Consider the following 27710-nt stretch of genomic DNA (forward strand, 5'->3'; position numbering starts at 1 on the left):
CACACTGTAATGTTGTCTCTGCCTCCCTCCCTGCCTCCCTCCCCTATCCTCCCTCCTGTGTCTCAGGGGCTGTACTCCTAACAGAACTATGGGGCTGCCTTTAAGGACCTTGAATGCTGCTAAGAAAATTATGTTCAGACATACGTAATGACCACAAAGTACCGTGTGATCTGTCTTATTAAGTACATATAAAGGACACAAGTTCAAGGAAAGAGATCTCTTTAGTTTGAAGAGTGAGAAAGAAAGAGTGAGCAAGCAAGAGCAGGGGAGGGGCAGAGAGAGAGGGAGAACCTCAGGCAGGCTCCACACTGTCAGAGCAGAGCCAGATGTGGGGCTCTATCCCACAACCCTGGGATCATGCCCGGAGCCGAAACCAAGAGGTGGACATTTGCTTAACTTACTGAGCCACCCAAAGTCCCCCTTTTTATGGACCCTTTTTAAAGACAGGGACATAAAAAGACATGGACAGTACCATCCACGCCCAACCCCACAGAAAAAAAAGGGAAGGGTAAACATGCAGATATGCTGGCACACCTCCTCTGTCACCCGGACAAGCCCTGGTTGAATAGGGAGTGTTCTGCCCCGAGTTTGCTTGATGATGCTTGCTGCTGTTGCCCACACGAGTCCAGACAGATTTGCGTGTAACTCATGCCCTGACCTGTGGCAGCCATCAGTGCACATCAGTAGTTGTCACGGCACGTGACGGACAGCCCCCCAGAACCAGGTCCGGCCTCCTGTTCTCCTCTTCACTGTCCTCTCTCATTATGCTTGGTGCTCACGTGGTCATTATGCTTGGTGCTCACATTATGCTTGCAGCTCAAGGCTGCAATCAGTGCTCCAACAAAGTGAGACACAATAACAACAACAACAACAACAACAACAACAACATCAACAACAACAACAACTACAGAATTGAATTATCAAGCTCCTCAGTAAGTTCTTAACTGACTTGGAGTAAAAGACAAGTTTTTTTGTTTGTTTGTTTGTTTTGTTTTGTTTTTTTATGAACAAGGCAGTGCAGTTGTCTTTTAATTACATGCTCCTTACATCAGAGAAATGAGATGCTGAATCTTTAACTTTGAATCAATGAAACTTAAACCCTATCACTTTCTCATAATTCCTGTAGCTAATCACTTTATACTTTACATCTTTATTTATTGTCTCAGAACATGAATGTTCCCTTCAATGTTTTTCAGCCTGGTACCTGCCTTAGCTTTCTACTGCAAATCAGTATTCTTCACTCATAGGAATTTGTATTAGAAATGGTAAAAACAGATAGAGGTGTCTGGCTGGCTCAGGTGAAGAGTGTGCGACTCTTGATCTCACGGTTGTGAGTTTCAGACCCACGTTGGGTGTAGAGATTATAAATAAACTTAAAAAAGAAAGAAATGGTCAAAGTAGTAGTATCCATTATTATTAGCGTCTGTTTTTCAGAATGGCTCATGAACCCCAAGAGTTTTATTTGTAGCTAACTGGAAGATAGATGGCTGGATAGATGGGTTATGGATGGACGGATGCATGGATAGATGGACGGATAGATAGATGGATAGATAGATTATGGATGGATGGATGGATGGATGGATAGATGGATTATGGATGGGTAGATGGATGGATGGATACATGGATTATGAATGGACAGATGGCTGGATAGATGGATGGATAGATAGTATTTTTTGCTGATGTTCCATCTTGCCCGTCTGTCCTATTCAGTAGTTTATTTCAGAAACCATTTTATTTTTTTAGTGTTAATTTTGTTTAGTGGCTTTTAATATACTACCTTTTTTTGAAATATCTGCTGCATTCCTTCTGTATTTGTTTTTATTTTTTAATATTTATTTTCAGATATAATTAACATACAGTGTTATATTAATTTCAGATTTACAGTATCATGATTCAACAATTGTATACATTACTCAATGCTCATCATGACAAGTGTACTTAATCCCCATCATCTGTTTCTACCATCCCCCCCACCCACCTCCACTCTGATAACCATCAGTTTCTTCTCTATAGTTAAGAGTCTGTTTCCTGGTTTGTCTCTTTTTTTTTCTTTGTCTTGTTTCTTACATTCCACATGAGTGAAATACTATGGTATTTGTCTTTCTCTTACTGACATATTTCAGTTAGCATTATATGCTCTAAGTCTTTCCAGGTTGTTGCAAATAACAAGATTTCATTGTTTCATGACTGAGTAATGCAGCATTAAATATATATATTTATCAATGGGCACTTGGGTTGCTTCTATAATTTGATTATTGTAAATAATGCTATTATAATCATAGGGGTGAGTCTATCCCTTTTAGTTAGTGTTTTCATATCCTTCAGGTAAATAATCAATAGAGGAATTACTGGATCCTAAGCTAGCTCTATTTTTAATTTTATGAGTAACTTGTATACTGTTTTCCATAGTAGCTGAACCAGTTTTCATTCTCATTAACAGTGCACAAGGGATCCTTTTTCTCCCCATTGTCACCAACACTTGGTAGGTGTGTTTTTTATTTTAGCCATTTGATTTAGGTGTGAGGTGGTATCTCATATGGTTTTGATTTGTGTTTCCCTGATGGTGAACGATGCTGAACATCTTTTTATGTGTCTGTTGGCCATCTGGAGGTCTTCTTTGGAAAAATGTCTGTTTATGTCTTCTGCCAATTTTTAATTGGATTACTTGTGTGTGTGTCTGTGTGTGTGTGTCTGTGTGTGTGTGTATGTGTGTGTGTGTGTGTGTGTGTGTGAGAGAGAGAGAGAGAGAGAGAGAGAGAGAGAGAGAGAGAGAGAGTTGTATAAGTTCCTTACATTTGTTGGACACTAATCTTTTATTGGATATATCATTTGCAAGTATCTTCTTCCATTCAGTAGGTTGCCTTTTAGTTTTATTGATTGTTTCCTTTGCTGCGCAGAAGCTTTTTATTTTGATGTAGTCTCAATAGTTTATTTTTTTTATTCCCTTGCCTCAGAAGATATATCTAGGAAAATACTGCTGCAGCTGATGTCAAAGAAGGTACTGTATGTGCTCTCTTCAAGGATTTTCATGGTTTCAGGTCTCACATGTAGGTCCTTCATCCATTTTGAGTTTATTTTTGTGTATGGTATATGAATGTGGTCCAGTTTTCATTCTTTTGCATGTTGCTGTCCAGTTTTCCCAGCATCATTTGTTGAAGAGACTGTCTTTTCCGATTGCACATTCTTGCCTCCTTTGTTGATTAACTGACCACAGAGTTGAGGGTTTATTTCTGGGATCTCTATTCTGTTCTATTGATCTTTGTGTCTATTTTTGTACCAGTACCATACTGTTTTGATTACTACATCTTTGTAATATAACTTGAAGTCTGAAATTGTGAAACCCCCAGTTTTTTTTTTTTTCTTTTTCAAGATGTCTTTGGCTATTCTGGGTCTTCTGTGGTTTCATACAAATTTTAGGATTGTTTTTTCCACTAATGTGAAAAATGCTATTGGTATTTTGATAGGAGTTGCATTGAATATGTAGATTGCTTTGGGTAATATAGACATTTTAATAATATTTGCTCTTCCTGTTGATGAGCATGAATATCTTCCATTTGTTTGGGTCATCTTCAGTTTCTTTCATCAGTATTTTATAGTTTTCAGAGTATAAGTCTTTCACCTCCTTAAGTTTACTCCTAGGTATTTTATTATTTGGGGAGCTGTTATAAATGGGATGTTTTCTTAATTTCTCTTTCTGCTGCTTTATTATCAGTGTATAGAAATGGAATGGATTTCTGTACATTGATTTTAAATTCCGTGACCTTACTGGATTCATTTATCAGTTCTAGTAGTTTTTTGGTGGAGTATTTAGGGTCCTCCATCATGTCATCTGCAAATAGTGAAAGTTTTCCTTCTTCCTGATCAATTTGGATGCATGTTATTTCTTTTTGTTGTCTGATTGCTGTGGCTAGGACTTCCAGTATTATGATGAATGGCAGTGGTGAGAGTAGACGTCCTTGTTTTGTTCTGACGTAAGGGAAAAGCTCTCAGTTTTTCCCCATTGAATATGATGTTAGCTGTATGTTTTTCATAGATGGTCTTTATTATGTGGAAGTATGTTCCCTCTAACTTATTTGGTTGAGGATTTTTATTATGAATAGATGTTGTACTTTGTCAGATTTTTTCCTTTCATATATTGAAATGATCATATAGTTTTTATCCTTTTTTATAGCTGATGTGATGAATCACATTGATTTGCAAATATTGAACAACCTGCTACCCAGAAATAAATTCCACTTGATCATGGTGAATGATTTTTTAAAAAAGTAATCTTGGATTAAATTTGCCAGGCTTTTGTTGAGAATTTTTGCATCTATTTTCATGAAGGATATTGGCTTATAGTTCTCTTCTTGTTGTCTTTATCTGGTTTCGGAATCAGGGTAATACTGGCCTCATGGAATGAATTTGGAAGTTTTCCTTCTCTTCTATTTTTTGAAATAGCTAGATAAGGTATTAACTCTTCTTTAAATATTTGATAGAATTCACCTGTGAAGCCATCTTGTCCTGGAGTTTTGTTTTTTGGGTTTTTTCGATTACTGATTTAGTTTCATTGCTGGTTATCAGTCTGTTCCAATTTTTTATTTTTCCATTCTTCAGTTTTGGCAGACTATATATTTCTAGGAACTTATCCATTTTGTCTAGGTTGTCCAGTTTGTTGGCATGTAATTTTTCATAATATTTTCTTACACGATTCTGTGCTGTTGGTATTTCTCCTCTTTTGTTTTTGATTTTGTGTATTTGAGTCCCGTTCCCTTCTCTTTTCTTTTATTTTTTAAAATTAGTCTGGTTGGAGGTTTATCAATTTTTGTTGATCTTAAAAAAAACAGTTCCTGGTTTCATTTATCCCTCCTATTATTATTATTAACCATTATCATTATTAATATTATTTTCTATATCATGTATTTATGCTCTCACCTGTATTATTTTCTTCCTTCTGCTGGGTTTTGTTTGTTATTCTTTTTGTATCTCCTTGAGGTGTAAGGTTAGGTTGTTTGAGATTTTTCTTGCTTCTTCTGATAGGCCTGTATTGCTGTAAACTTCCCTCTTAGAACTGCTTTTCCTGCCTCTCAAAGATTTTGGACCATTGTATTTTTACTTTTGTTTGCTTCCATGTGATTTTTCATTTCTTCTTTGATTTCTTGGTTTACCAATTTATTGTTCAGTAGCATGTTATTTAACCTCCATGTATTTGTGATCTTTCCATTTTTTAAAAATTTTTTAATTTTGTTTTTGTTTTTGTGGTTGATTTCTGGTTTCATAGTATTGTGGTCACAATGAAGGTATGATATACCTTCATTCTTTTTGTTTTTTTTTTGTTTTTTTTAAATTTTTTTTTTCAACGTTTATTTATTTTTGGGGGGACAGAGAGAGACAGAGCATGAACGGGGGAGGGGCAGAGAGAGAGGGAGACACAGAATCAGAAACAGGCTCCAGGCTCTGACCATCAGCCCAGAGCCCGACGCGGGGCTCGAACTCACGGACCGCGAGATCGTGACCTGGCTGAAGTCGGACGCTTAACCGACTGCGCCACCCAGGCGCCCCCCTTCATTCTTTTTGAATTGGTGAGGCCTGTTTAGTGGCCTAATATGTGATCTATTCTGGATAATGTTCCATTTGCACTTGAAAAGAATGTGTATTCTACTGTTTTACAGGAGTGTTATGAATATATTTGTTAAATCCATCTGGTCCAATGTGTCATTCAAACCCACTATTTCCTTATTTATTTTCTGTTAGGATGATCTGCCCATTGATGTAAGTGGGGTATTTAAGTTTCCCTACTATTATTGTATTACTATTGATTACTTCCTTTATGTTTGTTAAACAGTGCTTTACGTATTTGGGCACTTCATGTCGGGTGCATAAATATTTTCAATTTTTATATCTTCTTGTTGGATCATTCCCTTTATGATTATATAGTGCCCTTCTTTGTTTCTTGTTACTGTCTGTTTTAACGTCCATTTTTTTCTGATGTAGGTATCACTGCTACAGCTTGTTTTTTCTTTTCATTAAAAATGCTTTCCTTCCCTTCATTTTCATTCTGCAGCTGTTGTAGGGTCTGAATTCAGTCTCTTGTAGGTAGAATACAGATAATTCTTGTTCTTTTATCTACCCCATCACCCTATGTCTTTTGATTGAAGACATTCAAAGTAATGATTGATATGTTTGTACTTGCTGACATTTTGTTATTTGTTTTATGGTTGTTTTTGTAGTTCTCTTCCTTTCTCCTCTTGTTCTCTTCTCTCATGGTTCACTGGCTTTCTTTAGTGATATGTTTGGATTCCTTTCTTTTTATTCTTTGCATATCCATTAGTGGTTTTTGTTTTATGGTTACCATTCAGTTTATAAGTAACATTTAGTGCATATAACAATGTCTATTAAGTTGATGTTCACTTAGATTGAACCCATTCTCAAAGCACTAAATTTTTGCCAGTCCCTCACCGTGTTTTAGTATATGGTGTCATACTTTTACATGCTTTTAGTTTGTGAATTCCTTGATTAATTTTTATTAGATGTAGTTAATTTTATTGATTTTGTGCTTCCTGCCTTTCTTACTCCTGTCTATGGTCTTTCCCTTCTGCTCAAAGAGTACCTTTTAATATTTCTTGTATGCCTGGTTTAGTGGTCATGGATTTCTTTAACTTTTGTTTGTCTACGAAACTCTTTATCACTCCTTCTATTATAAATGAAAGCTTTGCTGGATAGAGTATTCTTGGCTGCAGATTATTTTTCCCTTTAAGCACTTTGAATATATCATACCACTCCCTTCTGACCTGCAAAGTTTCTTCTGGCAAATCTACTGAGAGCCTTATGGGGTCTCCCTTGCATGTAACTGTCTTTTCTTGTCTTGCGGCTTTAAAATTTTTTCTCTTTATCATTACATTTGCCATTTTAATAACTATGTGTCTTGGTGTGGACCTCCTTGAGTGATTTTCCTGGGGGCTTTCCTTGAGTCTGGATTTCTGTTTTCTTCCCCAGATTTGGGAAAAACTATTTCTTCAAATACTTTTCCTGTGCCCTTTTCTCTCTCTTTTCTAGGGATCCATATAATGTGAGTGTTTTAACTCTTGATCTTTTCCTCAGTCTATTTTCATTTTTTATCATTACTTTTCTCTCTCATGTTCAGCTGGATTGCTTTCCATTACTCTGTCCTCCCGGTCACTGATCTATTCTTCTGTTTCCTCTAGTCTACTATTCATTCCCTCTAGGGTATTTTTTATTTCAGTTGTTGAGTTTTTCATCTCCGAATCATTCATTTCTTATGTTTTCTGTTTGTTGAGGTCTCACAGAGGTACTGTCCTCTTTTATCAAGTTCAATGAGTGCCTTTTTGACCATTATTTTATTTATTTTTTAAATACCTTTTTTTTTTAATTTAACAGAATAGTATACATGTATTATTGGACTTTATGACATGAAAGCATTATATGCAATGGGATATTCTGTCTTACAGTAGTACTCTCATATGCACTGAGACCATTGTAACATGCCCATATAAAATCCAGCATAAAAAGTTCTCTTTCTTCAACTTCTTTACTCAATTAAAACAAACCATGAATATTTATTTTGTGATTTGAAAACCAAGCTAATTTTATGCTTTAAACTTCTGGCAAGTCATTTCTCATGGGGCCTTTCCAAAGCCTTATTTTCAATAATGGCTATCCTTTATTTTTTTGTGGCTGGCTTAAAGAATCTAAAAATGCGTATTTTATTAATCTCACATTGTCTGCTATATCGTGGATGCTAGGTCATGGAATTTTTGTTGTTGTTCTTGTGGTGGTTGTTGTGGTTATTATTGTCCTCATCTTAGCTGTAGAGGGTGAAATGTTATATATTATAAAAAATAGAAGGAACAAAACCTTATTATCCATTTGCAAAATTTTATAATACCCACTCCCATTCCCAGTGAAAGTTCCTTCTACATAACCAGGATTATAGAGCATCACATCAAGAGAGAAAAGAGCAGGCAGCCAATTCGTAAGGAATCCTGAATAATACACCTATACATTGATGAAACACAAATTTGTCCCAAATAAGCACTCTTTGCATACATATCTAAATCTAAATAGAATTTTTCATATACACAATGCAGTCTCAATGTTTTAAATTAAAAAAAAATCAAAAATGTAAGCAAAAAAATAAATTTAAATTTAAATTCATAAATATACCATATTCTGGGGCAATCGCATTAAGATCTTATCCCTCTGTTTCAGAATTTTGCCCATTATTTTAAATGATCTGTCAGGCATATTAATTATCTCCCTTTCCTTTAGGTCTCTTGCTGTGATTTTGTCCTGTTCCTTCATTGGGACACATTCCTCTGTTTCCTCATTTTGTCCGAGTCTCTGGGTCTGTTTCTGTGTTAGGAGAGTCAGCCGTGTCTCCTGCTCTCGAAAGTCGCGGCCTAACGAAGAAGAGGCTTTGCCGTGCCCCGCGGTGCAACGTCCCCTGTTCCCCAGAACTTGGTGCCGCGGTGTGTCTCCTGTGTGCGTTGTGCCCTGTTGTGGCTGAGCCCCTTTCGCCTTCAGTACCATCATCTGCGACGGCTCTTGGTCGGTCGTGGGCAGGGTTTGTTCCCTGTGATCTTAGTGGACTTGTCAGGGGCTGCCTTGGCTTACGTTGAGTCAGATCAGGTATTTGCGTGAGCTGCAGTGTCTTCTCTCTTTGTTGTCCCCTGCGAAGCTTTTGTTGGTGGGCAGGGCTGCAGTCAGACCAGATGTCTGCCCCAGCCCACTGATGGGGCTGTAGTCAGACTGCTGTGTGTGCCTATCTTCCTCTCTTCTTGAGGCAGGAGTCCATCCAGAGAGGTGCAGGCGCACTGGAGAACACGGGGGACTGTGGTGGACAAAGTCCGAGCTGGCCTGCGGTGGAGGGGATTTGTAGCCACTGTGGACAAGTCCTGCTGAGGCTGGGTTGGAGGGGCTGGGTCTGCAGGAGGGTGTGGGGGTGGGGCACGTCGTCCGCAAGCTAGGTGTTGAGTGTTCCTATTGTGCCGGTTCCCTTATATCTAGGCCGGGGGATGGGAGAGGGAGATGGCACCCACCAGCTCCTTTGTTCTTGGAGAAGTCTCCCAACAATCCCTGCCCTTCCAGCACAGGCCCCAAGATTCACAGACAAATTTCCCTACCATATACACAGATTTCTTTCAAACTCCTGCTTCTGCGCTGTATGTCAGCCAGGCTATTTGCTATGCTCTCATCAAGGGCCCTGAGTGCCTGGTGGGGTTCTGTCCCCCTCCCCTCTGTGCCTGGGGAACCTAGTGGGTTCTGTCCCCCCTTCTCCCCTGTGCCCGGGGTACCTAGTGGGGTTCTACCCGCCTCCCCTCTGTGCCAGGGGCACCTAGTGGGGTTCTGCCCCTCTCCCCTCTCACACATCAGGTGTTGTTCCCTCCTGCAGATAGTCCCATGGGTCCGTTTGGGTTCTCATCACATATCTGTTCTTTTTCTCCTTTTGGATATGGCCTCTTTTGTACATCTAGCTGCAGTGAGTCTATTCTGCTAGTTCTTCAGGTCGTTTTCCAGGTTATTTACACAGAATTAAGTGTTGTCTGGTTGCATCCATGGGGCGCGGTGACCCTAGGATCATTGTACTCGTCCATCTTCCTCTTTCTCTTAGGATGAGATCACTCAGGCTATTTCAGTGTGTCTTCTTTGTGCACTCACTAGCTGTTTTATTGAGCTAAGCCTTATTTCTTCCACCATGCACAGAAAGCACAGGCTGGTTAAAGGTCCCTTCTGTGCATACAGCATTTGGTCCAAAATATGCTTCCTTTACCTGACTGGGTTTCAGGGAATAGGTTCTGTTTCAATAACCATTTTAAGAAGGAAAATGACAAGTATAATTGTATTATAATTATATATATTTGTATGCTAGTTTATGTTTTTTGTATATTGTGTTGAGCCATACATGTTTTACCTGCAGTCTTTCAGCGTGGGTACACTACTCTCTGAAGGTGATAGTAACTTATTAATGGATAGGAAAGTCAGTTCTATTCAAATGGTTCATAGAGTCACCTTTTGAGAAGATAATTATTTTATTTTTTTAAGCGTTTGTTTTTGAGAGAGAGAGACAGACAGATAGATAGACAGAGTATGAGCAGGGGAGGGGCAGAGAGAGAGAGAGAGAGAGAGAGAGAGAGACAGAATCCGAAGCAGGCTCCAGACTCTGAGCCTTCAGCACAGACCCTGATGTGGGGCTCAAACCCATAAGTGTGAGATCATGACCTGAGCTGATGTCAGAGGCTTAACCAACTGAGCCACCCAAGAAGATAATTACTTTAATTCAAATTCAAATCACGGATCCTACTGGGGTAAAATGGTGAACTAAAGCAGATATATATGCTGTTGTTCTGAGATTCATTGTAGATTCCTGGTATAGTTTTGGTTTGGGGAGACACCTAGAAAAACAAAATGTATGATTTATCAATCTCAATACGTTTTATTAACAAGCATGTGCCTAGTAATTTTTGTTAGCTTAATCATGAAAACGTTTTTAACTTTTTGAGGTGATGCCTTCTCAAAAACTGAATAGAAAAGAATGTACTGCACTAGAGGATGTTAACATATTTTAGACATGAAAGTGTTTGTTTACATCACAGCATAAAAATTGCAAAAATGTAAAGTTCACTGAACAGAAATTATGGATACATACATAGTCATGGTTTGGGAATGTTAAGAGGACCCCTATGAAGTATGAAGAGCTGTCAAGGCATGGCCTTGAAAGTTGACCCTCTTAGGCAAGGATAACTTCCTCCATCTCATGGCAAGTTAATGGAGCCATATCATAATGAAATGGAATGCTGTTTTTAATGGATTTCTTAGGTTATTTTAGAAGCCAAAAGATCATTTTAATTGTATCTTTTGGAAAAAGTTACTTAGCCAAATATACCTTGCCAAAAGTTATGACTCCTAAGCTGGAATTAGATCACCGTGCTATTAAATTCAATGATTAAGGATTTTTAGAAACTATTTTTGTGAGTCTTACGGAGGATAAAGATTGGCTGTTTTACAGGACATATGTGTCTGATGTGTACATATGGGAGCCACACGTGTGGTACATCGGACACAAACGACATCTGAGTGTGGCTGTAAGCTCTGTTATTTTGTGTACCCATCTTTCTGTTCAGCTCAACAGCACTGGAAAAGCTGCCCTTTGGTTTTTCCTGGAGAAGCGATTTACAGAAACTGGTGATGTTTGCGGGAGACCGTTCACTTCACAGGACACCTGGCACCTTTCTCAAAATGAGATCTCCTTCTCTGATTACTGTGCTGTGTCCCATTTTCAGCTGTCTGGCATGGTTCTTTCTAAGCAGTGTATCTGTGAGGTTGTGAAAGGAAAGATAACAGAGGAATAAGAGGGCAGCTAAGAAGTCAGCATTTCTCATGCAAAAATGGAAGCTCAGAGAGGTTAAGTAGCTTCAGTCAGATCGTCAGCCTCACAGCCTCTATCCGACTTACCATGTGTCAGCTTGCTTCACTGACAGGCATCAGACACAGAATTAAGATGAGCTGCTTCGTTCTTTTGCAAAACCCAAATACAAAATTTTAGTCCACAGTTCATCAAAAGTCAAATTGGAGTTTTTAGGAAAGGAGTTGTAATCTTTTTGATAAACTTAATATGTTTTTTTTTTCTGAATTTAGGGGAAAACATTTGGTATTTTTTTTTAGTTAATTTCTCAATCTATAAATAAGATACTTACAGAATAGAATAAACCTAATAGATAGATGGCCAAATAAATTAAAAACTTCTTGGAGCTTTATCAAGAAATACTTAAGTGTTTCAAGAAAGAAACATTTAACTGTTTCATAGTAAAGTTTTTAGGTGTATTGATAATTTGCATAGACATTGATTATATTCTTGAGTTAAAATATATACTGGCTTCTAAAATCTTCCATCAGCTATAAATCTGGAAGAGTAAATCAATCCAGATTGTATTTAGACAGTCACTTCTTTAATTTCAAGAAGGGAACAAGAAAGCAGAGAGAAAGGATTAGCATGCCTTAGCAATTCGAGTGATATTTACTGGGCTGCTCTCCACAGTGGAATACACTTGTCCACCCAGTTGAGTCTTGTTTGCTTACATTCTGGTGTTCCACTTCCGTCCATGATGCAAAGCTGCAGAATGACAATACTGTGACCGTTACTGAAAACGATTGCATTGAATTTTTTCTTTGATTAAGTGAAGGCAATGTTAAAGCCTTCCCTTTGCCATTTCGAAACGTTATTCAACTTCATTCAGTTATGAAGAGCTGTGTTAAGCACACAGGCCAAACTGAATGAATTCTATGAAACAAAACCCAAGCAACTGCTCTAATTGTATCCCAGCACACCGAGGGGAAGTTCAAATGCATCTGCTTTGCTGCTGGTGATTTGTGTTGCCCAGTATATAAGAACCTAAAGGGACCATCTTTTTTAAAACTGTGGGCTAGAAACTACAAGCTATCTTTGTAAGTCTCATCCATGCCACTTTCTTCTGTCACACATCTATCATACGTTTATTTTAAGCCTAGAATGCTAAAATCTCTTTTTCCACATAGTGAAGCTTAAAGTCCATCCAAACTATCCATTTTAAGTAAAATTAAGGGAGTGAATCTTGGTGCAGTGTAACTCATAAGATGATTAATTCCGTGTCGTTTCCGCCTAGACCCATATTAATCCCCAACCCAGTTGGTTAACTGCTGCTTATCTCTGTTCTCACCATCTTACTGCATTCAAAGTACAGCCCCCAGGCCCAGTTCCCAGTGTTACTGTCCAGGACCACAGCAGTGCTAAGTCACTGATCCCTCAGGTCTGTCACCCAAATCCCAGTGAGACCTCTCCCGGCCATGGGTCAGGCTCCACCTGTCAACCTCCTTCTCCCTCATTTGAACTGACCTGTGGAGTTCTTTCTCTGCTCCACTGTAAGCATGAGATTTTTCTGGGAAATTGTCCTTAAACTTTTTCAAAACATCCCTGCTCATCACAACCCTTGTCCCTAATCATTGTCTCTTGCTTCAGTATTACTTCCTATGTCTCTTCTACTGGCTGGATTGGGATTACAGATCTTTCCTTTGAGCATAAATGCCCAGCACAAGATTCTGGCTCTTTTCCTGTCTTCCTCCTGGCACACAGTGAATTTTCTCTATCTTCTCTAAAGCTCATGTAGCAAATTGAAGACTAATAGGGGGAAAAATCACATGATTTCATATCTTGGAAAGGAAAAAAAAAGCCAAATTCTTCTCTCTCAACATTCACATTTAGGAGGCCCTCAGAAGACCCAATTACCTTGACAGCACATAAAAAGGGAATATCTGTAGGCATTTCAAAATTCAACAGTGTGTAATATGTACTTTCATAATCAAGGCCAGAAAAGCCAGCCAATTAAACATCATACAAGTCTAAACACCGTTACTGACAAAAGATCCAGAAATTAAATCGTGAGAAATGATCATCAAAACAGCAGGTATTGTACATGCAAAATGGACACTTTGTTATCAATTTTGGTTGTTTCCATACCTTGAAGGTTAAAATTTTATACAATGAGTAAACTCTTACAGCATAGCTACAGACGTTAGAACTAAGATTAAGAAAATGACATATATTTGGGTTTCAAATGAAGGTTAAACTACATAAGTAACAAATGCATATATTTTTAACTGGGCGGTCTTTTGATATCTCCGGACATTTACATGCAGAGAAAAGTTTGCTATTAGAGGCGATTTTTTTAAGTGTATTGTTGGGCTAAATAACAGACTCTGAGGTTTATACCTACTCAAAGTTATTTGGTTCTGTGATTCTCATCCGTGTAATAGATGGGAGGCTTTGTGTTTTCCTTTACTGTACTGACCTGGAAACGGACGTCAGTGGCTTGTCGAAGGCCACATGAGTTCAAGAAACTCAGGTTGACAATCTATTCCATTTCGATAATGAAGTTCCCTTGTTGCCAAATGTTAAAGGTACAAGTTTGTCAGATTAAATGTCTGAAAGGGAATGTCGCTGGACCTAGTCACACTATCGCTATTGAAAAGAAATTGTATCAGGGCCTCCTCAGTGGTGCTTCAGTAATATGTCCCAGTGACTCGGAGTATTAAAGCAAAGGCGTCTTCTTTCTTTACAGTGACAAATGGGTTAATCGGTGGAACTCTTCTGGATTATTGTTCAGGCCTAGTACCTGAATAGCCCGAGTGGTGATGAGACACCACCTCTTATCTGTTTAGCAGATACAGTAATTGGCTGGGTCAAGGAGCGAACTTTAAAAGAACCTCAAGGCATTTCTGAGTCCCGTGTTTGCACACTCTCAGATATGCAGGTGATCCACTATTCTGGCTTTCCCAAAGCAGTCCGGGAATGGAACAGAAAATAAACAGTCGTCTTACTGCTAATAATAAAATTTGAAATGAAAATAATGAGATGGTACATTCAGAAAACTTCTGAAAAATCAGATTATTATGTAAAGAAAAGAAATGAGATTAAAACTTTTCTTTTTTTTTTCCCCCTGCCCAAATAAGTGAAAGTCTCATTTTGGTCTAAAATAAGTATTTCTTGGGGTACCGGGGTGGCTCAGTCAGTTAAGACTTTGGCTCAGGTCATGATCTCATGGTTTGTGGGTTCGAGCCCCACATCGGGCTCTGTGCTGACAGCTTGGAACCTAGAGTCTGCTTCGAATTCTGCGTCTCCCTCTCTCTCTGCCCCTCCCCTGCTTGTGCTCTCTCTCTGTCTCAAAAATAAGTAACCATTAAAAAATTTTAAAAAAGCAAACTAATTATTTCTTGCAATGCCAAGTAGAGAAACACTTCTGTTCCGCCTCCTGTGCTCTGTGACAACAAGTTATGGCAGGATGGGAAAAGGAGCTAGAAGGAAAGTATAATTCAAAATCTTTCTGACACAAACAAGCTGAACTCTAGTCTGTGGCCATTACAGAGGCTGCTCTTTTCCACAACAGCCCAGAGATAATGAACCTGCTAATACTGCTATTGGAAAGCTCTGAATGATGGGCACTATAGTGTTAGGATTGTTTCACTAAGAAATGCAACTAACAGTGAGAATCAAATCATCACTGTTATTGAATGAGACTAAACTAAACATGATTAAGTTTGAAACTAGCAGCATCTATCACAATACTTTTCCAGTGCTATTTATTGATTTGTCAGTGTTTGTAACCCGTAGAGGCAAGCTCTTGTCACTAGATAACTGATGTTTTGGTTACCGGTTTTATAAAGAATCATCTCATGATCCTCCCCTGGATGGGGGCAGACAGCATCGATTGGAATTAGTACAATCAGAGGAAAAAGGATCACTCAGACTTTTGTTTGATGGGATCAGGCCAATATCTTTGTGAATCCCTACTTTATGCAAGATGCGATTCACATTTAGGGATTGTTAGTAATTGCTAAGACTCCTTGAGCGTTTCCGTGGCCAAAGCACACACTAAGGTCTCTTTTCTCATTTAATCCGCACAACAATAAATGGTAGGCACTGTTATTTGTATCATAATAATTATTAATATTTTCCTTATATCCACTATACAGAAAGTAAAACCAGGTGAAAGGGCTTAAACGCTGCACGCTTTAGAGGAAATGCATATTTAGTTACTAATATATAATAACGCCTGGACTGGGTTCGTTTCCCGTTGTCCTCAATCCGTCCAAGAACAAGTGCAGACTGTTGGAACCAAGCACAACGTTCCTTATTTACATAGACAAACAATTATGTAAATAAGCTGTTACTACAACTTGTGATTAAATTTCAGACCCTATGAGGAATTGATTTGCCAAGACCTTCTTTCAGAGATCAAGGAAACAATTTCTAGCTGGAGGGAAGGGTAGCTTCCATATGATGCGTCGTTTACCTTTTCCCCTCCCTTTGCAATGAAAGAAGTCAGTCAGGGCCTGGGGGAACAGTCACAAGGCTTCACTTCAAGGACTGAAGGTGACGTCACACGGGCGCATGCGCACACTGCACACACGCCCCACTGTGGCCTCTGCCATTGTGAGGTTGTGCCTGTGGAAGGAGGTGTTTGCCCCGGTTTAGGTAGGAGCCTAGCGGGAAGCCCTACTTGAGAACGAGTGCAGTGGGAGCTGAGGGACCATCTGGACGCCCACATAAAATACTTGTTATGGACAAAGGAAAGCAAGAGTGACATCAAAACGAACAGCAGCAAAGTTCACAGAGCAAGCTGGATGTCAGAAAGTAGAGGCGATAAGAATGACCGGCAAAGGTATGAATACGGAAAAGAAAATTACCTTTACAACTGAAACCTCTCTCAAAATATTTTAGAACTGTATTTCTTTTAAGTACAGGCTCCCCCTGGGGCGCCTGGGTGGCTCAGTCGGTTAAGCATCAGACTTCGGCTCAGGTCATGATGTCACAGTTCGTGGGTTCGAGCCCCACATCAGGCTCTGTGCTCACAGCTCAGAGCCTGGAGCCTGCTTCAGATTCTGTGTCTCCCTCTCTCTCTGCCCCTCCCCCACTCACACTCTCTCTGTGTCTCTCTCTCTCTTAAAAATAGGTAAACGTTTCTTTAATAAAAATAAATAAATACAGGCGCTTCCTTACTCCAGTTAAATATTCAAAATGGAAAAGATACACTATCACCATTATTTTATTATCCTAATAAAATTAATTAGGTAGACAATCATTTCTCTAAAATATTACCAAACTACTTGTATTCCAAAGCCGATGACATTTCCATATCATATCTTAATCATTGCCTTCATTTGACATGTTTTCATTTATTTGCAATAAAAAGTTAATCTTGACAGTTTTGATTCATTCTCTGAAGATTTTAGAGGCTGGCACATGATAAACAGATCTTGTTGATACATATACAACTTCTTTCCCAAGACACTCCCTTGTCCAAGGAATTTCCACTCCAAGAATGAAGATGACACATCACAGATTCTGTTCCCCTGTCTGTGTGTCTCTCTCACACATAAACTTTATTCTAGTTAATCACATAAGTGGGGGGAAAAGGCTATAAATCTGGTTGAAATATAGCCATGAGGGCAAGAATCTATTTTTCTGTAGTTATAGACTCATTGCATGCTCTTTTCAGCATCAAAACTGAAACTTTCTGCACTTTGTACGTATTTACAGGAGTGATTTTCGTGGCATTTACTAAGTTATATATTATAAAATATCAATGAAAACTACTCTGTTAGACTCAGCCTATGTGCCCTATTCTAACCTGGGCTTGTCTGCTTCACTGGGTGCAAATCGAATAGCAAATAGAAGCCACGTCCGTTTGTTTTAGATCTTGTACCCCTGAGCCCACTGTCTGCATTGTTACCAGAGTGATTTATCTACAATATGAAATCGGCCTTATTACCCTGCTATTAAGCATGTCTGTGGCTCCATTGTGATTTTACGTATGACATACAGCATGTCCTTTGTATCATGGTCCCGACCTGCTTCCTTGGCCTTATCTTCCAGCTCTCCCCAACCTGATGCTTATGTTAGAATGATATAGAACATCTACGTGTTTTATGATTGCCTACATTTAGTCATGTTTCCCCCTTTGCCTGGAGCCTAATAGTTCCTAACATTTACTTATCTAACTCATTACCTACATTTAAGGTTTATGTTAGATACTGTCCTCCAAAAAGACATTCTCAAGCTGGTGGACTGGGCTGAGTTGATATGTGTCACCTCTTTACTTTCTCAAAATTATGTGTTTATGGGTTTCTTTCTTTTTTTGAGACTGAGAATTCCTTGCAGGTAGAGCAAATGTGTTTATTACATTTGTTGTATGGTCATCCCTGAACATTGTATCTGGCAGACTTAGGTAGTAATGTATATTTGGTGAAATGAAATAGCCAAAATTTTTCATGAAATCAGAATTAGAATTTTGTCTCCAACAGATTTGGGCATTAACAAAATAATCTTGCATTACTTTGAAATAAAGCCCTAAATAAAGGAGTAAGATAGGCTAGATTTCTTCAATGATCATAAATCTATACCCTGCCCCTTCTTTACTGCTTTCAGACCATCCATTCAGTAATTCAGTCATTTACTCGTTCATTCATTTGTTCATTCATTCATTGCTTGAATCTCCATCTTTTATTTATGTAACTTCTGAGGATGGGGTCTTGGTCTCTCTATTTTTTTCAAACTGTAGTCAGGGATTCACTTCCAGTCGAAGCTACACCAGGATGTGATATATTTAAACCCTCCTTCTTCCTTAAGCCAATAAGGGCATGGGCAAGAACATTGGGATCTATAGTTCTAAGATACTGCTGTCTAATGCACTATCTATTTATCCTGGAGGAGGCTACTCTCACTGGAGTTTGCTTGCAACAAATTTAATCACCTGTCTTACTTAACAAGTTCTCTCCTGCTTTGGGGCTGACCAGGTTCGCCTGCCACTTGAAATAGCTCTTAGGTCAATAGCTTAAGTAGATAGCTCAAGGTCCATTTCCATTCATCACCTACAGAGATCGGCAGTTAGGAGCACACCAAGTAACGCCACAGGGCTCCATATTTCTTATTATAAACATGTTGAAACCCTTTTAGAATTGCTTCAAAGAAGCAGATACAGAGAACATCATGAGCTCAGTTCTATGCTCTTAGCAAGATTGTCTGCTTTCATTTTTCTAAGGTCTCATACATATCCTCTGATTTTTCATTCCCTAAGATTCAGACCTCAAATACCTGCATGCTCCCTAGGCATGATGAGTAAAAACTAAGGAATGAGGGAACATGACAATAATTACAAAATTTTATATTATCCTCTCCTACCCATCTAAGGTGTTGTCTCTATCGAGATCAGCTCTACCTATCACATATTTCTGCAAGATATCAACACAATCTAAATTCTAATGACTGTACAGCTCCCTCTACACATTACCTGTGTGATGCCTTCATGAGTACTCTTCTGATCTGTACTCTAAAATGTACACATTTTTGTAAAGGGTGCTGTATTAGAGTTCTTCAGAGAAACAAGCAACAGGATGGTCGGATGGATAGATGGATGGATGGATAGATAGGTAAAAGAGGAAATTTGTTTAAATAATTGACTCAAAGTGTTATGGAGGCCAAGGGGTCCCATCAACTCCTGTTTGCAAGCTGAGGGACTTGCAAGGGGTCCCATCAACTCCTGTTTGCAAGCTGAGGGACCAAGAAAGTCAGTGATATAATTGAGTTTGACTCCAAATGCCTAAAAATTAAGGGGCTGGAATTGGATGATGCCCACCTAGCACTGATTTCCGTAGAATTTACTCAGTCTACTGATGGAAATGCTAATCTGTTCCAGAAACACCCTTACAGATACACCCAGTGAAAAATGTTTTACCAACTGTCTGGGAATCCCTTAGCCCAGTCAAGTGGCCATACAATTAACAATCACCTATGCTGTGATTAAAATATGTAATATTTAAATGGTTTAGAACAGACTTAGGGTCCAATGAAACCAATATTATCACTGGTAGTTAGTATGTATTTAAGTTGGCATGAATGTTTATTCAGGGGATGTGTATAATGAATATAGAAATAGTATTAATAAACTCTACTTCTATGAATTTGTCTAAAGAATATGATCATTGCTACACTGATATTTACGACCAAGAATGTACATCACAGAATTACTTGATAGAGGTAGTCATTCCTGTCTTAAAAAAAAATGACACAGTTATTCATCTGAGATTTCAAGCCCTAAACCTACAAATCATTATTATATCCCTCCTCTTTCCATTAATCCCACATCCAGTTTAATCCCAGAAAATTGTCCTTGTTGTTTGGTACCTAGTACTAACTTGTTTCCTACTCCATTCTTCCATCATCTCCGGCCTTCCTTGTTTCCACCCAACACTTCCTGATATCCAGTCTTCAAAAGTTTGGTCTTAAAAAGATGCATTGTATTATATGCTTCCATGCATACCCACTTTGACTAAAAGGAGGGACTACCTTATAAAGTAGCCTTCTAGATGCTATCTGTCACAGTGTCCTTATTTCCCTTATAGGGATGATTACTTTATGGATTTTTACGTATTTTCTGGTTTGATTTCTATCTCTGCCACAGAATACAGGCTCCATGGGAAAAGAGTAATCTCAGTGCCATAAAACAGAAAGGAACGATGATAGTGAGTTTGGAACAAATCAGAATGTCCATGCATAGTATAATTAAAGTTTAAATGAAAAATTATATAGGCATAACAAACAAGAATAAAGATGAAAATTGCTTCACACAGAAGAAGATTCAGTGTCTTATTTTCCTCTCTAAACCGTGATGGAAATTTAGATTCCCTCTCTAAACCAAGATGGACATTTTCCTCTCTAAACCAAGATGGAACTATTTGAGGATTTCACTAAATGTTAGTTGAACGAATATAATTAGAAATAACCTACGAAAGTAAACATTCAGGGTCGCCTGTGTGGCTCAGTTGGTTAAGTGTCTGACTTTGGCTCAGGTCATGACCTCACGGTTTGTGAGTTTGAGCCCCACGTCGGGCTGTGTGCTGACAACTTGGAGCCTGGAGCCTGCTTTGGATTCTGTGTCACCCTCTTTCTCTGCCCCTCCCCTGCTCACACTCTATCTGTCTCTCTCTCTCTCAAAAATAAATAAGCATTAAAAATTTAAATAAAAATAAAAATATATACAAAATATTCATTAAGGCAAAGCTGATTTTTATATATCCATGTTATTCATTTCTCTTCAACTACATAGTGTCTAATTTACCAGTATTATTAGGATACATTAAGAATATGAATATATATATACGTACATATATGTATGTATATATATATACACACATATACATATATACATATATATGTATATATGTATATGTGTGCGTGTGTATATATATATATATGTATATATGTATATGTGTGCGTGTATATATATATATATATATATATATATATATATATATATCCCCTTACATTCAGTATAGGTATGCTGGATAAAATTATGGGAGGATGAGAAGTATATGCAGCCATTTCTCTTTCTAAGGCCAACCTGTTCTCATCCTGTCCCTGTCACCCTCCACCTGCTCTGCTCTTGACCACAAGTTAGAAATGTTAGAACTGCTGAGCTCCGGTTTCACAGGTGAGATAGGACGGCAGTTCCTGTTATCATCATCATGCAGTAAAAGTCACTCACCGACCACACGGAACACATGCAGACGTGTTCTTCACAACTCTTGTAACTGCCGATTACATTCACTTAAAATAGGGCCCTAATCATGAAATTTACAGGGCCACCAGGTCATACACCTTGATGACTTTTATTCAAAAAGGTGGCGGATTTTTCCTTCTGTGACATAGAAAATCATGATTTGAAGAACAAATATGGTACTTTTTTTTTTCTTTTACAAGTGACCCGTATTTCAAAACTGTCAAATGACATTACAAAACCCCTCACCTTTTAAAGGTAGCAACAGTATTGAAACAGATTCTGAAATATCATATGACTATTATATTGTCTGAAGCTTTTTTTTAATGCTTTGTCAAAATGCTATTACCAGTTTAAATTTTTTTTTCAACGTTTATTTATTTTTGGGACAGAGAGAGACAGAGCATGAACGGGGGAGGGGCAGAGAGAGAGGGAGACACAGAATCGGAAACAGGCTCCAGGCTCTGAGCCATCAGCCCAGAGCCCGACGCGGGGCTCGAACTCACGGACCGCGAGATCGTGACCTGGCTGAAGTCGGACGCTCAACCGACTGCGCCACCCAGGTGCCCCACCAGTTTAGATATTAGATCTTTATCCTAAGAAGAGAAACAAATTGTAGGCAAGCATACCCTTCCTCACTTCCGAAGAAGAGGATATTACTTTCCTGAACACAATCACTTGATTGCTATTGATTTTCTTTCATAAATGGGGAAATGAATTTCCTGTTTAGCTTATTAATCAAGGAGCCCTTTCCTGAGGGTGTGGGAAAATCACCAAAATTATCAAAGGTAACTTCAGTAAGAGTTATACACCATGACACTCGTCGGAGTTGAACGATGACTACTCTCGATGCAAGAGAAAAGGTGGCTCAGTGTTGTGGAAGAAATAATAATAGAAGGTACTAGGGAAATGTCTGCTGTTCTGTGCCAGGCACCGTGTTAAAACATTTATTTGTCTGTGATTTCTGAATTCCCTGTAGCTACTCACAGTAGCCATTATTATCTTCATTTTATAAGGATAGAATTGAGAATAAAGAATTAGAGGGGTAGTGGACCAAAATTATACAGCTTTTGAATGACCTGGACGTGATTTAAACCAGGTTCTGGCCAGCATCACATGTGAAGATGTTTGCAGTACCCCATGGATGACAAATATCCGATCTCACTCCCTTTCCTCTGGCAGATGCAGCAAATAAATCACAGCTTTTGTTTCTGCTCAGGAACACGTTCCCTTAAAATCGTCCTAAACACAGAATCTATATCGCACTGACCAGATTCAACACAAATGATAGAACCTAACGAAACATCCTATCAAACGTGCCAAACAGTCTTCTCTAATTTTCCTTGGGTGGTTCCATGTGACTGGATCTATGAGTGATCTTTTAACTGTTTCAGGAAACTCATTTATATATTACTTTATCCCAGGCCTTCAAATATTCTCTTCCTCCCTAGTTCTCAGACTTGTTAATTTTTCTTCCAGCCCATGAAATCCATCTGTGTGGGTGTGATTTCTAGCCAAATGAATGTAAACTCTGTTTCTCTTTAATTCTCTATTTGGATGGCTTTCCCTTTCTCTAGGTGGCTGTGACTAGATTGAATGAAAGGGTGATGATTCCAGATTAACATGGACCTGTTTTTCCTCTTGATTGCTTCATGACTTTTAAACATCACTCTTCCCATATTAAGGCTTTCTTTCTAGATAAGTATTGATTTAGGAGTCTCTCTGCCAAAGATAAGAAGGAGAGGTGCAAAATGCCACTCAATAGAGAAGTTAGCAAGTGGCCTAAATTGTATCTAAGTGTGGTGTGGAATAAGAAGTGACAAATAAATGGAAAAGAATTGCTATGTAAGAACTAAATTTCCCTTCCTTCTTCCCTCCCTCCCTCTCTTTCTTCCTTCCTTCCTTCCTTCATTTTTTGATAAATCATGAGAAATTATAAATGGAATGAGCATAAATAAGTGTAAAGATTTCTAGAGAAAATCAAAACTGTGCAGATATATATATAATATATATAAATATATTATACATATACATATTCATATTTCCATATCCATAGCATTCTATATAGTGGAAAATTAGAAACAATATAAATGTCTAATATGACATAATTGGTTAAAGTAAATTTCATTCTCAGCAAAGTCACAGGGTATGAAATCAATGCACAGAAATTGATTGCATTTCTATACACCAATAATGAAGCAGCAGAAAGAGAAACCAAGGAATCAATCCCATTTACAATTGCACCAAAACCATAAAATACCTAGGAATAAACCTAACCGAAGAGGCAAAAGAACTGTACCTGCAAACTATAGTAAGTTTATGAAGGAAATTATAGAAGACACAAAGAAATGGAAAACTATTCCATGATCATGGATTGCAAGAACAAATATTGTTAAAATGTTGATACTACCCAAAGTGACTTACACATTCAATGCAATCCTGACAAAAATAACACCGACATTCTTCACAGAGCTAGAACAAGTAATTCTAGACTTTGTAGGGAACCAGAAAAGACCCTGAAGAGACAAAGTAATGTTGCAAAGGAAAACCAAATGGAGGCATTACAATTCTGGACTTCAAGCTGTATAACAAAGGTATAGTCATCAAGACAATATAAACATATATATAAACACTTTAAGAAGTCATGTTATGTGATCAAAAAAAGTTTTGGGACACCTGAGTGGCTCACTTGGTTAAGCATTTGACTTCAGCTCAGGTCATGATCTTGCAGTTCCTGAGTTCCAGGCCCACATCGGGCTCTGTGCTGACAGCTCAGAGCCTGGAGCTTCAGATTCTGTGTCTCCCTCTTTCTGCCCCTCCCCCACCCATGCTCTGTCTCTCTGTCTCTGTCTCTCTCTCTCTCTCAAAAGTAAACATTAAAAACAAAAGTTTTAAAGCAGATTATTTGGTGTGATGTCATTTTGAAGCCAAAACTATGTATTTTCAAAACTTACAGGAATGTGTAAGTCTCTCCTTATGGATTAACTACGATTAAATAAAAAACAATATTATATCTGGAAAGACCTGGTCAACAACAGTTCACTCTGCATCCTACAAGAAAACCGCTTGACAGGAAAGACACACTCACCAGATAAAAACATCATCATGACAGTTCACAATGGCACCATTTTGTGTAACTAGCTAAATGTACTTGGGATAGTTACACAAATAAAAATCAAAACAAAATGTGGCACCTGGGTGGCTCAGTGGGTTAATCATCTGACTCTATTTCAGCTGGGGTCACCGTCTCGTCGTTCATGAGTTGGAGCCCCATGTGAGCTTGAGATTCTCCCTCTCTCTCTCTGTCCCTGCCCTGGTCTCACTCTCTCTGTCTTTCTCAAAAACAAATAATATATAAAACACTTAATTAAAAAAAAATAAATAAAATCATAAGAAATGATGGTGCTGAAGTAGAATTTAAAATAGAAATTTAGTGCCAAAATTAAAATGCTACAATAGTTATTTATCAGTAATAATCTCTGTTAGGTCAGAAGTGAGTAAGGGGAAAGTTTTAGCTTTCAGCTTCCAATACCATTTTGCTTCTTACTTTTTCTCTGACAACCGTAGAAGGTTTAAAGTATGTGTGTGTGTGTGTGTGTGTGTGTGTGTGTGTGTGTGTACACGCTCACATGTATACACAGTGCTTAACTCTCATATGAGGTGTGTTAATTTTTTTGGAGGGAATTCATTTAAAGTATTGGCTCATTTATTCCACAGGACTTGTAAACATCAATATATTTTCTTAAAACTTGAGTGAAAAATGGAATATTATTTTGTCCCATTCACTTTTGATATTGGCCATGTTGAATTTTACACTTAGCACTTAGTGTTTGACATCCTTCTATAACACCTTGACATTTATTTGATTGCTCCATATATTCTTTTAAGCAGAATAAACCCTTCTAAAACTGACTATTGTTTTCATTTTCTATTCAGATCACTTTTTATTTGTAGTCTGAAAAGATATCATAATAATATTAGCACAAAACTTAATTTTTATTGAGAGTTTATTATGTGCTAAAATATGTATGCCTGTAATTTCATTTTAACCCTTGAACTGTTACAAGCACCCCCAATTTTATAAGTGAGACATCTCAGAATAGGTAGGCTTATGTAATTCACAAAGGGAAGTCCTGTACTCAAGCCCAGGCCTCACTGAATCTAAATTCACACTCTTAAATATGTTTCTCGGAGGACAAATCTATTTTCTTGCCTCTCTTTTTCAATCTCTGATAGCCATAGACATTTTACCCCATAAATAGTAGAGTCTGGCTGGGCACCTGGGAGGCTCATTTGTCTAAGAATCCAATTTTGACTCAGTGTTCATGGGTTCGAGCCCCACGTCAGTCTTTGTACTGACAGCTTAGAGCCTGGAGCCCACTTCCGATTCTGTGTCTCCCTTTCTCTCTGTCCCTCCCTATCCATACTCATGCTCTCTCTCTTTCTCTCTCTCTCTCTCTCTCTCTTTCTCTCTCTCTCTCTCTCTCTCTCTCTCTCTCTCTGTCTCTCTTTGAAAAATAAGGAAACATTCAAAAATTAGAAAAAATTGTAGAGATGGCTGACAATCACTGAGGTGTGAGAATTGCCCCCCAGTAATGATCTTAGCATTACCTCCTGTTCTGGTAGACTTGAGCCCTCCAAGACTTTAATCTGGGAAATTCTTGATCTCAAATATATTCAATTTTCCTCAACCCATCTGTAAATAGTTTTTCTATAAAAAGGTGAATGGTATAAAAACAGATTTCACTTAACGTTAAGTGACTCGAAAAGTAAAACACTCTCAGAGCTTATTTTTCCTTCAGAAACCAAGTTGGAGAATCAGTAGGCCAACACCTCTCTGAAGTTCCCACTATTTTCTTTCATTTCCCTCCCACTACTATTTTAATTGGATAGGCTCAGAAAAGAGTTTGTTTCTACTCAATAGATTAAGAAGCCCGATCTCAGAAAATGCTACCTATTTAGGATGTGATCATTTGTTTTTCAAAATAGAATGAACTAAAATACAGTGTTCCAAAGTGGAAATCTTCTAGAATTTGAATTGCATATTTCCTATCCATAGCTCATTTACTCATATGAAGCAAGGTATAACTATCAGGAAAGAAACAAGAGAACCTCAATTGTCAAGATTATAATTCTTCCTGAATTATAAGAAATAAGTAGCAATGTCTTAGTAAGAATAGCTTTCATTCACTTGAGTTCTTACTTTGTGTCTATGTTTATGTTAAGTGTGTGGCATCATTATCTCATTCAATCTTTAGTAGACCAGTTTCATTTTGCTGGTGCTGTACCTGACATTGGAGCTTTTACCTGATTGGTGAGCTTATTATTTTGAGTTCTTCATCAGAGACATTTGCAATTATTCTGTTTTAATTTTAAAAGTAGCGTAGGCGTATGACATAGCTTACAAATTATGGAGCGTATATTTCGACATCTTATGTCGCTGAAATCAGAAACTTTAACCATTTCTTATCTGTGAGCTATTTTCTATGCATGAGCTGACTCCGAAAAGGTTAATCAGAGAATAAAACGACTGTTTAACCCACTGAGATTTCATCTACAAAGCACCTGACTTGAGAGGAAATCAAAACTTAAATGCCAGAGAAGTTATTTTGATTTTCAGAGTTTAAGCCATAGGAAATAATTTGATTCTCTGAATTTTAGTAGAATTAAAATCCTGCTGGAAAAAAGTGCATGCTGTTAAAAAGCAGTGATGAGTTTCACAGAAAGATTGAATGTTTCATTGCTTTTTACTTCATATATGTACATATTGTCTTCACCTGTAGGTATGTACATATACACCCACACACACAGACACACACAAACACACAGAGTGATTATATTTATTTGGATTCGTAAGAGGATGCATGGGTAATAATTAGAAATATATTCCTTTACAAGTGGCATTTTCTGTGAGCTTGATCTAAATGAAGAAAGTAGTCTACAATTTCAGTTCAATGTATGCAGATGAATGTAATAAAGCTAAAAAAACACTATGAATCATGCTTTAAAATTATATATTGTTATTTCCCTCACAGCCGCAAGTAATTTGGCAATAAAAGTTATTGGAGACATTTTAAATTTTCAGCTCTGAAATACAGATATAATTAAATGTTACCTTGACTTTCATATAAATTTTCAACAATACCCCTCTTTTCCCGTAAAATGACTGAAGAATTACCTTTATGCACTTAACACGTGAGGGACATGCAATTTCTAGTCTTTAAATTTAGTGGGTTCTCTGTTTCCCACCCCCTCAAAAAAGTTTACAAAATCAGTAAAGCTACATTTCTGAGTGGCTTTACCCCATAGGTAGAAAGCCTAAAGAGGCCATGGAGATCCTCTCCAAGCTCTCACACTGTTTATGTAAGCGTCATGAAAGAATTTTAGGCAGAGTGTAAAGAATGTTCCTTTTCAGAAACCCAGTTTCTTTGAAGAATGACGTTCATGTGTTCAGGGTCTGTAAAATACAGAAATGCAGATGATCGCGTCGTTGAAAAGTATTGTCAATCCCCCGTGCTCCCTTTCCTCCCAGATGGGCACTCCCTGGCTCCTGCCACAGAAAGCTTTCACAATTAATAAGTTAATGCGAAAGATCATTATGGACTCAAGATTTGTCACTCATGAGGT

At 38.1% G+C, this 27710-nt stretch overlaps 1 protein-coding gene across 7 annotated transcripts in view; it reads left to right on the forward strand.

Moving 5' to 3' along the window:
* The window catches only part of PCDH15 (protocadherin related 15), a 1256363-nt gene that overhangs the window by 384936 nt on the left and 843717 nt on the right, over positions 1-27710 (forward strand). The gene's annotated exons all lie outside the window — the stretch shown is intronic.

This window comes from Prionailurus bengalensis, chromosome D2 (genome assembly GCF_016509475.1).
Source record: "Prionailurus bengalensis isolate Pbe53 chromosome D2, Fcat_Pben_1.1_paternal_pri, whole genome shotgun sequence".
Lineage (NCBI taxonomy): Eukaryota > Metazoa > Chordata > Mammalia > Carnivora > Felidae > Prionailurus > Prionailurus bengalensis.